The sequence below is a fragment of the Mustela lutreola genome, chromosome 10, assembly GCF_030435805.1.
Source record: "Mustela lutreola isolate mMusLut2 chromosome 10, mMusLut2.pri, whole genome shotgun sequence".
NCBI classification, from domain to species: domain Eukaryota; kingdom Metazoa; phylum Chordata; class Mammalia; order Carnivora; family Mustelidae; genus Mustela; species Mustela lutreola.
The window spans coordinates 56,995,220-57,006,749 of NC_081299.1; the positions used below are offsets into that span (position 1 = coordinate 56,995,220).

Sequence of the window (11,530 nt, forward strand, 5' to 3'; positions counted from 1 at the left end):
GCTTTAATAAATCATTGAAGACATTCAGAGAAAGGCAGTTTTATAGTTCCTCCCTAATAGGATATAGAATACTCTTGTGAGCTTATTTATTGGACCATGTCATTGTCAATTTAAGATCATATCTACTTCTTTATTCATTGAATTGAGAAGAAAATAAATTATCTATCAAACAGTCAATTTACACTTCCCTTTGTGTTTTCCAGTTTTTTCATAATTTAAAAGAAATATACAGAGACATGTTCTTCAAGAGTAGCTATGTTTATAAAGTATTTTATATCTGGATGAAAAGTCAAAAATGCTTTAGTTCTAACTCTTTGTTTATATTCTTAGGGTTAACAGTCTTTTGTGATTTCAGAAAGATATAGATAGTACTAATATCTTTGCAACCTTAAAGATTTTATGAGAATCAGTTGTTTTATTCCTAATTATAATAATAGAAAGGCTAGGAAGTTTATTTCAATGATTTATTAATGTGATTTTTTTCTCTGTCATAGTTTGGAAATATGGTATGATTTATATCCAGATTCAAATGGTTAGTCAGGAAAATATTTTTTTTATAGTATACCAAAAATTAATGTATTTTTTAATGTATTTTTTAAATAGAGAGGTAAATATAGCTTTTATTCAGTATTTTAAAATAGTGACATATTTAGTCTTTAAATGAATTGTGTAACTACATCAAGAAACTGAATGAAGAATTATATGATTTGACAAAATCATTCCACTAAATGCCACCAATATTTATTGAGAATGTAATCTGTCTGCTAGAAAATACAGGATAGAGAGAACAACTATAGAGTCATAAAAATTCTTTGAGTGGTTTCAAAAGATGCAGAACAATCAGATTACAATCTCTACCTAGAAGAGGCTTCTTTTATTTTGGTTATTTATATGTACCAAAGTTTTTATTCATTCATTTGACAGACAGAGATCACAGGTAGGCAGAGAGGAAGGCAGAGAGGAGAAGCAGGCTCCCTGCAGAGCAGAGAGCCCGAGGTGGGGCTCGATCCCAGGACCCTGAGATCATGACCTGAGCTGAAGGCAGAGGCCTAACCCACTGAGCCACCCAGGCACCCCTTGGATATTTATATGTAAATATATTCAAAGATACATACAAAAAGGAAATTATGTCTGAGTTGTACAGACAACAAATATTGCATGAGAAAGCTTGAGACATAATAGCCTATCAGTCCGGAAGGAAGTTGGAAAGCTGACAGAATTACACAGAATCCTGAGAATATCTAGTTTATTAAGCAACTTGTTCTGAATTCCACTTTACTGTGGAATTATGTGTTTTATTACAGGGAATTCACATAGTTGCAAATAATAAACATTTGTTGACTAAATAACTAAATTAATTTTTAAATTAATTTTTCTGCTTGTAAGGAACTCATAAATCACCATGGACATAACATTTTCATAATTAATAAAACACAGAAAGAATACATGACACATTAATGTAGGGACAATAAAGACCTTATATGGTACTTTGCAAATAATAAGGATTAAAATTTTTATTTTTATTTTATTCCACTTATTCTATTACTTGTATTTTATTTTTTGTTATTGAGGTATAAAAATTTGTTAGTGAGGTATAAGTACCTAGAGATAGTGTTATCTTGGAGCCAGCTCCATAACTGTCCATTAATTCATATGGTCTTAAAATACATCATAGAAATCAAGCAAAGCCCACAAATCAGAATTATCCCCTTCCTCTAGAACCAGTTGTTAAACTTGTTTTACATAGCAGAGTAAAGAGTTTAATACAGCATCCCACTCTGTAGGGGCTAGGTAAAAATGCATTTCCTTGAACAAAATTTGTAGTCTACCTGACATTCACTGAACATAACGGCCATCCTAAAATTGGATATACTCCCAGCCATTTTGCCTGGCTCTGTGTCACTGAATCAGTGGTTTATAAAGAAAATTACATTATCTAATTTGTACTAATAAGGTTCCTCATAATTTCTTTATGGAGTCCACATGTGTCAGAACATAATGTGTTTTTCCATGGGGGCAGTATCCAAATGACTGGAAAATAATGTGTGCTATGAAACGTGTAAGCCTGACAATTCATGGACTTGTTCTCCTGGGGCAAATAATACATTATATATCAATAAAAATAATAAATAAATAGATAGATAGATAGAATGGGCGAGCAAAAGATAGAAAAGGGAAGAAGTTGGAATTGGAGAAATAATACTAAAAAATAATTCAACACACATTCATTTCAAATGTAGTTATTGAATACAAAACTGGGTTCCAGGTACTGTTCTACTTAATGCGGTGGAGAACTGAAATAAACACACTTTGTTTTCATGGTGCTAATGGCATTCCAAAGTGGAAAGGGAGCTGGAAAATGTTAGTGGTTTACAAATACCTTAGTTCTCCTGTGAAAGGGATATATTTTAGCAGAGTGATGCAGTAGTTTCTACTCTTATTTTAAGCAAAGAGAATGGATTTCTTTTGTGAGATAAAGTATCTTTTTACCATCAGCAGGTTGCTGAAATCAGAGTCCTTATTATTTCTTTTAATGCTTCTTTTCTTCTTGTCATTGTCATTTTTGTCATCATTGTCATCTTTTTTGTCTTCATCTCATCATTGTCTTTTTTATCCTCTTCTTGTTATGAGCATTTAATTAATTTTTTAAAAAGATTTTATTTATTTATTTGACAGAGAGAGACACAGCTAGAGTAGGAACACCATCAGGGGGAGTAGCAGAGGGAGAAGCAGGCCTTCTGCTGAGCAGGGAGCCTGATGCAGGGCTTGATCCCAGGATCCTGGGGTCATGACCTGAGTAGAAGGCAGACATTAATGACTGATTCACCCAGGCACCCCAAATGAACATTTAATTGAAAAATTGTAGGAAGCTTCTCTGGGGATTACTGTATAGATGAATTGGCATTTATTTGATATACTCTGCCATCCTTAAATATCCAATTTTAGTATGGCAAAATGTATCCAAAATTGGATATTCTCTAACTAGGAGTCATCCGTTCTTTTTTAAAGTAGGGCTTTAATTCATAAGATATTTACTCCTTGAATTGCAATATTCATTCATTCAACCAGTTTCTACTGAATTCAGTCCTAGCTCTAAACATTATTTTTGCCAGACAACACTTACCAGTTGCTAGGAAAATGTACCTCACTTGACCATTCCTTTCTACTTTTTATTGACATGACTGGGTTTTCTTCATCTTGCTTAAATTAAACATCATTTTTTTTCCCCAGAAAACTGATTCTGCATCAACATGAACCCCAACCCCACTGTCTAAGGCAGAGATATTTTGGGCTCATAACGGTCCTGGAGCCACGAGGAAAAATGTTTTTGCCAAGATTAGTATAATGACATTTTTTATTTACCCCTCATGTCAAATTTTTCCTTCTGGGAAGATTGATAATATGATAGCCTCCTAAAATTGTTTCTAGTCAAATGTCCCACTGAACAACTAGAGGTGCCTCAAATTTCAGTGACTCGAGCAGTGAGTAAAACCAGAGAATTTCTTTGCTTTGGATGGTAAAAGCAGATAATATATTGGCTTGCAATTTCTCTCACAAACACATTCTAAAGCATATATGGAGATGTGGGGGGTCTACTAAAATGTTGTTCTACTGGCCTCATCAGTAAAATAAGAATTCTTTTGGACAAACCATAAGAGACTCTTAATCTCACAAAATAAACTGAGGGTTGCTGAAGGGAGGCAGGTAGGGAGAGGATGGTGGGGTTATGGACATTGGGGAAGGTATGTGCTACAGTGAGTGCTGTGAAGTGTGTAAACCTGGTGATTCACAGACCTGTACCCCTGAGGCTAATAATACATGTTAGTAAAAAATAAAAAATTATAAGCAAAAAAATAAGAATTCTTTCAATTTTTAAAGTAGCTTTTTCTTTTGAAAGATGGTTTTCTTGTATTGTCCTCAAAGCCTAAAATAGTTACCAAATTTGTAATTAGCAGTAATTAGATAGGAAAACTAGAGACCAAAAATTAAATATCATTTAGGAAATTTAATATATTCATGGTACATTTAGTATAATTATATAATTAATTTTATACTATAGCCATCAAAATCAATCCAATTTCCTTTATATATTCTTTTATAATTAGGAACTTCTTATAATGCAGTTGGCAGGTGGTTCATTTTTAAATACCAGACATTATTTGCTTAAGCAATTTAATGCCTACATGTGAAATTTCTTTCTAAATAAAGTATATCATGATTTTTAAAAATGCTATACTCAATCTTTTTATATATGTTATAATACCAAAATTTTATTTTGAATGGTCATTATCTCCATAGCACAACTTCTTTAATGTCAAGATAAATGTATTGATTGATTGTTTAAGTCATTCATTAAAAGATATTTGCCAAGGGGAGACTGGGTGGCTCAGTGGGTTAAAGCCTCTGCCTTCAACTCGGGTCATGAGCCCAGGGTCCTCGGATCGAGCCCCGCATCGGGTTCTCTGCTGAGCGGGGAGTCTGCTTCCTCCTCTCTCTCTACCTGCTTCTCTGCCTACTTGTGATCTCTGTCTGTCAAATAAATTTAAAAAATCTTAAAAAATATATATTTGTGGGACAGCTATATGGCAGGCATTCTGATAAGGGTACAGATGTCTGAAGGCTGCCACCCTCAAAGATTTTTTAGTTAAATGGAAAAAAAAAAAGCTATATAATCTAATTATAATCAGTGTAAAGGTATTCAGAAAAAAAATAGGTGGGGGCTATGAGAATAGTGGAAAGAGCATTAATTTCCATTTGGGGCATGGATAAAGCCTTCATAATGTAAGTGATATTTATATTCAACCTTGAAAGTCAAGAAAGAATCCCACATTAGGAGAAAAGTGTGTTTCACAGAAGGAGTGGGGAGGGGGTGGATTCTGCACAGAAGGAAATACATGTCTGCAGTTAGGCTTAGATGGAAGAGTATGATATGTTTCAGAAACTTCCAAGTCCTGTCCTCAGTGTGACTAGGGTACAGAATGCATGTGAACAGAGAAATGAGCCCGGAGAGCTGGGCAAGAGGGTCTTATATGCAGTTCTTTTTTTTTTTTAATTTTTTATAAACATATATTTTTATCCCCAGGGGTACAGGTCTGTGAATTGCCAGGTTTACACACTTCACAGCACTCACCAAAGCACATACCCTCCCCAATGTCCATAACCCACCCCCCTTCTCCCAACTCCCCTCCCCCCAGCAACCCTCAGTTTGTTTTGTGAGATTAAGAGTCACTTATGGTTTGTCTCCCTCCCAATCCCATCTTGTTTCATTGATTCTTCTCCTACCCACCTAAGCCCCCATGTTGCGTCACCACTTCCTCATATCAGGGAGATCATATGATAGTTGTCTTTCTCTGCTTGACTTATTTTACTAAGCATGATACTCTCTAGTTCCATCCATGCAGTTCTAAAGAGTTTTAGCTCACATCTGTAGTATAGTATAGGAAGATACTGAAAAGTATATAATCTATGAAGGAAACTACATTTCATAGATTGGTAGCAAAGAGGAGGACAGACTGAAAACTTTGAGGAAATGCAATGTAGGAGGCCAGGGACACTGCTGTTATGAGATTGTTGGTGGAAGGCTCTGGGGACCTGAACTAAAGCAAGTGTGGTGAATAAGGATAGAAGTAAAGGTTTGAGAAGTATTTAAGAGGTAAATTAAAGATGAGTTCTAATTAGAATTAGGTAAAGTAGATGTTCACATATTCATGTGTATATGCACCTTCATTCAGTCACTTCATAATTGTCTACTGTTAACTCTTTATAAAAATACCATGAGGAATCAGTCACAGCTCCTAGTCTTAGCCAAATCACAGCCTAGAAATGAAAGAATGGCATATTTAAATATGTGGAATGAAAGATAAATAATGGTTAATGTCTCACTAATGAGAAACTTGATAAATAGTGTACAAAAAATAAAACTTGGATGCAAACTATTGCATCTATTACTAGCTCATTATTATTATTTTTATTAACATATAATTTATTAACATATAATTAGCATATAATATATTATTGTTAACATATAATATAATATTAACATATAACATATTAATGTATAGTATAACATATAATATTTTATTGACATATATTATTTACATATATAATTAACATATATTTATTAACATATGTTATATGTTATATACATTATTAACATATAATATATTATTTGTCCCAGGGATACACATCTATAAATTATCATGCTTACACATTTTGCAACACTCACCATAGTACATACCCTCCCCAGTGACCATAACCCAGCCACCCTGTCCTACCCCCATACTCCCAGCAACCCTCAGTTTGTTTTGTGAGATTAAGAGTCTCTTATGGTTTGCCTCCGGCCCGATCCCATCTTGTTTCAATTTTTCCTTTTCTACACCCTAACCCCCCCCACTCTGTCTCTCAAATTCCTCATATCGGAGAGATCATATGACTCTGACTGACTTGTTTCGCTCAGCATAATACCCTCTAGTTCCAGCAACGTCATTGCAAATGGCAAGATTTTATTTCTTTTGATGGCTGCATAATATTCCATTGTATATATACAACACATCTTCTTTATCTATTCATCTGTGGTTGTACTTCCAGGTTCTTTCCATAGTTTGGCTATTGTGGACATTGCTGCTATAAACATTTGGGTGCACATGCCCCTTCGGATCACTACATTTGTATCTTTAGGGTAAATACCCAGTTTGCTGGGTCAATTTGCTGGCTCAGTTTGCTGGGACATAGGGTAGCTCTATTTTCTACTTTTCGAGGAGTCTCCATGCTGTTTTCCAGAGTGGCTGCACCAGCTGCATTCCCACTAACAGTGTAGGAGGGTTCCCCTTTCTCTGCATCCTCACCAACATCTGTCATTTCCTGACTTGTTAATTTTAGCCATTCTGACTGGTGTGAGTTGGTATCTCATTGTGGTTTTGATTTGTATTTCCCTGGTGCCAAGTGATATGGAGCACTTTTTCATGTTTCTGTTGGCCATCTGGATATCTTCTTTGCAGAAATGTCTGTTCATGTCCTCTGCCCATTTCTTGATTGGATTATTTGTTCTTTGGGTATTGAATTTGATAAGTTCTTTATAAATGTTGGATATTAGCCCTTTATCTGATATGTCATTTGTGAATATCTTCTCCCATTCTGTAAGTTGTCTTTTGGTTTTGTTGACTATTTCCTTTGCTGTGCAAAAGCTTTTGATCTTGATGAAGTCCCAATAGTTAATTTTTGCTCTTGCCTTACTTGCCTTTGGTGATTTTCTAGGAGGAAGTTAATGTGGCTGAAGTGGAAGAGGTTGCTGCCTGTGTTCTCCTCAAGGATTTTGATGGATTCCTGTCTCACATTGAGGTCTTCCATCCATTTAAAGTCTATTTTTGTGTGTGGTGTAAGGAAATGGTCCAGTTTCATTTTTCTGCATGCGGCTGTCCAATTTTCGCAACACCATTTGTTGAAGAGACTGTCTTTTTTCCATTGAACATTCTTTCCTGCTTTGTCAAAGATTAGTTGACCATAGAGTTGAGGGTCTATTTCTGGGGCTTCTATTATGTTCCATTGATCTATGTGTCTTTTTGTGTACCAGTACCATACTGTCTTGATGATAATAGCTTTGTAGTAGCTCTTGAAGTCCGGAATTGTGATACCACCAACTTTGGCTTTCTTTTGCAACATTCCTCTTGCTATTTGAGGTCTTTTCTGGTTCCATGTAAATTTTAGGAATATTTGTTCCATTTCTTTGAAAAAAATGATGGTATTTTGATAGGCATTGCATTAAATGTGTAGATTGCTTTAGGTAGCATAGACATTTTCACAATATTTGTTCTTCCAATCCATGAGCATGGAACATTTTTCCGTTTCTTTGTGTCTTCCTCAATTTCTTTCATGAGTACTTTATAGTTTTCTGAGTAAATTCTTTGCCTCCTTGGTTAGGTTTATTCCTCGGTGTGTTATGGTTTTGGGTACAATTATAAGTGGGATCAACTCCTTAATTTCTATTTCTTCTATATTGTTGTTGGTGTATAGAAATACAACTGATTTCTGTACATTGATATTATACCTTACACTTTACTGAAATTCTGTATGAGTTCTAACGTTATGGAGTGGAGTCTTTTGGGTTTTCCACATAAAGTAACATATCATCTGAAAAGAGCGAGAGTTTGACTTTCTCTTTGCTGATTTGAATGTCTTTAATTTCTTTTTGTTGTCTGATTGCTGAGGCAATCTAATACTATGTTGAATAACAGTGGTAATACTCGACATCGCTGCCTTGTTCCTGACCTTAGCGGAAAAGCTCTCAGCTTTTCCCACTGAGAATAATATTCACTATGGGTTTTCATAGATGGCTTTGATGATATTGAGGTATGTACCCTCTATCCCTACACTTTGAAGAGTTTTGATCAAGAAAGGATGCTGTACTTTGTCAAATGCTTTTTCAGCATCTATTAAGAGTATCATATCGTTCTTGTTTTTTCTTTTATTAATGTATTGTATCAAAATGATTGATGTGCGGATGTGGAACCAGCCTTGCAGCCCTGGAATAAAACCCACTTGGTTGTGGTGAATAATCCTTTTAATGTACTGTTTGATCCTATTGGCTAGTATTTTGGTGAGAATTTTTGCACTTATGTGTGTCAAGCCTATTTGTATGTAACTCTCCTTTTTCCTGGAGTCTTTGTCTGGTTTGGGGATCAAGGTAATAGTGACCTCATAAAATGCATTTGGAAGTTTTCCTTCCATTTCTACTTTTTGGAACAGTTTCAGGAGAATAGGTATTAGTTCTTCTTTAAATGTTTGGTAGAATTCCCCTGGGAAGCCATCTGGTCCTGAGCTCTTGTTTGTTGGGAGATTTTTGAGGACTGCTTCAATCTCCTTACTGGTCATGGGTCTGTTCAGGTTTTCTATTTCTTCCTGGCTCAGTTTTAGTAGTTTATATGTCTCTAGGAATGCATCCAATTCATCCAGATTGGCAAATTTTCTGGCATATAGTTGCTCATAATATGGTCTTATAATTGTTTGTATTTCTGTGGGGTTGGTTGTGATCTCTCCTCTTTCATTCATGATTTTTTTTTAATTTGGGTCCTTTCTCTTTCCTTTTTAATACATCAGACCAGGAGTGTACCAATCTAATTATTCTTTCAAAGAACCAGCTCCTAGTTTCATTGATTTGTTCTACTGTTTTTGTGGTTTGTTTGTTTTTCTTTTTTTGCTTCTATTTTATTGATTTCTGCTCTGATCTTTATTATTTCTCTTCTCCTGCTGGGTTTAGGCTTTCTTTGCTGTTGTTTTTCTCACTCCTTTCGGTGTATGGTTAGGTTGTGTACTTGAGACCTTTCTTATTTCTTGAGAAATAGCTGTATTGCTATGTACTTCCCTCTCAGGATTGCCTTTTCTGTGTCCTTAAGATTTTGAACAGTTGTATTTTCATTATCATTTGTTTTCATGATTTTTTAAATTTTTCTTTAATTTCCTGGTTGATTCATTCCATGGTTGATCCATGCCCTTTAGCCTCCATGTATTTGAGTTCTTTCCAACTTTTCTCTTGTGATTGGGTTCTAGCTTTAGAGCATTGTGATCTGAAAATATGCAGGGAATGATCCCCATTTGTTGGTGCCAGTTGAGATCCTGGTGCCAGGATGTGATCCATTCTGGAGAATGTTCCATGTGCACTAGAGAAGAATGTGTATTCTGTTGCTTTGTGATGGAATGTTCTTAATATATCTATGATGTCAATCTGGTTCATTATGTCATTTAAAGCCTTTATTTCCTTGTTGATCTTTTGCTTAGATGATCTGTCCATAACAGTGAGGGAGGTGTTAAAGTCCCCTATGATTATTGTATTATTGTCAATGTTTCAACACATTGTCAATGTATTTCTTTGATTTTGTTATTAATTGGTTTATATAATTGGCTGCTCCCATGTTAGGGTCATAGATACTTAAAATTGTTAGATCTTCTTGTTGGATGGACCCTTTAAGTATGATATAATGTCCTTCCTCATCTCTTATTATAGTCTTTGGCTTACAATCTAATTGATCTGATATAAGGATTGCCACCCCAGCTTTATTTTGATGTCCATTAGCATGGTAAATTGTTTTCCACACCCTCACATTATGGCTGGGGCTGTCTTTGGGTCTAAAATGAGTTTCGTGTTGAGAGCATATTGATAGGTCTTATTGTTCTCATCCATTTTGATACCCCATGTCTATTGATTGGGGCATTTAGCCCATTTACATTCAGGTTAACTATTGAAAGATATGAATTTAGTGCCATTTTATTGCCTGTAAGATGACTGGAGCTTTATATTTACTCTGTTTCTTTCTGGTCTATTACTTTTAGGCTCTCTCTTTGCTTAGAGGACCCGTTTCCATATTTCCTGTAGGGCTGGTTTGGTATTTGCAAATTCTTTTAATTTTTGTTTGTCCTCAAAGCTTTTTCTCTCTCCTTCTCTTTTCAGTGATAGCATAGCCGGATATCATATTCTTGGCTGCATATTTTTTTTGTTTAGTGCTCTGAATAGAAAAGTTTTCAATTAGCAATAATCGCGCCTCGGATAAACCTCATTGGCTACGATACTGCCACTGCGCAAAGCTGTGCTCTGAATAGATCATGCCAGTCCTTTCTGGCCTGCCAGGTCTCTGTGGATAAGTTTTCTGCCAATCTACTCTTTCTACCATTGTATGTTACATACATTTTGTCCTGAGCTGCTTTCAGGATTTTCTCTTTGTCAGTAACACTTGTACATTCTACTATTAGATGACGAGTTGTGAACCTATTTTTATTCATTTTGAGGGGGGTTCTCCTTGCCTCCTGGATTTTGATGCTTGTTTCCTTTGTCATATTTGGGGAATTCTCTACTATAATTCACTCCAATATACCTTCTGCCCCCTCTCTCTTTCTTCTTCTTCTGGGATCCCAATTACTGTTAATATTGTTTTGTCTTATAGTATCAGTCATCTCTCAAATTCTCTCCTTGTGATCCAGTATTTGTTTGTCTCTCTTTTGATCAGCTTTTTTATTCTCCATCATTTTGGCTTCTATTTCACTAATTCTCACTTTTGCCTCATTTATCCTAGCAGTAAAAGATTGCATTTTGATTGCATCTCATTAATAGCTTTTTAAATTTCAACTTGGTTATATTTTAGTTTTTTTATTTTTCCAGAAAGAAAGGGATTTTATTTCTCCAGAAAGGGATTCTCTCATATCTTCCATGCTTTTTTAGAACCCAGCTATCACCTTGGTAATCATCATTCTGTACTCTCTAGTTCTGACATAATACTAATGTATGTATTGAATAAGTTCCTAGCTATTGGTACTGCCTCTTGTTCTTTTTTGTGGTGAGTTTTTCTGCCTTGTCATTTTATCTAAATAAGAATAGATGAATGAGAGAAGAAAATACTAAAAGGGTGGCACAGACCCAAGAAAAATATACACTAACCAAATCAGAAGAGACCCAAAACTGGAATATGACTGTAAAAGTAAAAATTTAAAAAGGTTCTTAAAAAGGAATTGATAATTTGGTTAAAAAAAAAAAAAAGAGAGAATG

At 35.1% G+C, this 11,530-nt stretch overlaps 1 pseudogene; it reads right to left on the minus strand.

The window, feature by feature from the left end:
* Window positions 1–10,495: 10,495 nt before the first annotated feature.
* LOC131810751 (U4 spliceosomal RNA) lies at window positions 10,496–10,577 on the minus strand (annotated as a pseudogene).
* Between the last annotated feature and the right edge of the window lie 953 nt (window positions 10,578–11,530).